The sequence below is a fragment of the Silene latifolia genome, chromosome Y, assembly GCF_048544455.1.
Source record: "Silene latifolia isolate original U9 population chromosome Y, ASM4854445v1, whole genome shotgun sequence".
NCBI lineage: Eukaryota > Viridiplantae > Streptophyta > Magnoliopsida > Caryophyllales > Caryophyllaceae > Silene > Silene latifolia.
Genome location: NC_133538.1, coordinates 392,832,281 through 392,833,205, shown reverse-complemented (window position 1 = coordinate 392,833,205; position 925 = coordinate 392,832,281).

The following is a 925-nucleotide window of genomic DNA, read 5'->3' as shown; positions in this document are numbered from 1 at the left end:
TAATTACATTCTAATTTCAAAACCCAAAACTAAAATAAAGGAGATTCGAGATCTCGTAATTACATAAAAATTATGTTTCCTTCATTACGAAAACATAATTGACTAAGGCCACACTAAGTATTACAAATTACAACCGATTGCAAAATTAAATACGTAAATAAAATTTATTCATTCGATTCATTCAACATAATTAAAAGCATCAACTAAAAATAAATTAAACATACATAATACAATAAATAAATTATGTTGATTAATTTATCCAAACCACCTATTTAAATTTAATTAAGTGACAATTCCGCAATTTAATCACATTAGTTTCATACTTAATCCATATTATACTTGTAATATGAATTCTATCCGTCAAAAATTTTAAACTGCTTTAAAATAACTCGGTATCATTAAATTGTGAACCGATTCACAATAACTAATTGGCCAAAATAAAGAAAAATAAAATAGGAAAAACAAATAAAAAAAACAACTCCTTTCCTATTCTAATTAGGTAAATAGGAAAAGCAAGGGAAAAAAAACTTTCCAAAAAAAAAAGTTTCTCTATTTTTTTCGGCAAAAGGCAAAAAAAACTTTCCTAATGTTTTTTTTTTCTTTTTCACGGTTTACCATAAATAAAATTAACAAATTTATTTTTTTTCGTAAACCCTAAAAAAAAAACAGCCTACTTTTTTTCTTTTCTTTTTGCGGCAATTATGCCCTAAAACAAGATTTGATGATCAATTGTTTACCTTTGCTATTAGAACATGATTAGCATATGAAATAATAAACATGATTAATTTATATGCCAAAAACTATATAACAAAACCAATCTTTTAATCATAAACATGACGATTCCATTTGATTTTAACTTAATCTGCATTAAATCAAAAACTACCAATTCTTCATATGATAATTTTAACTAATTATAAACTATAAT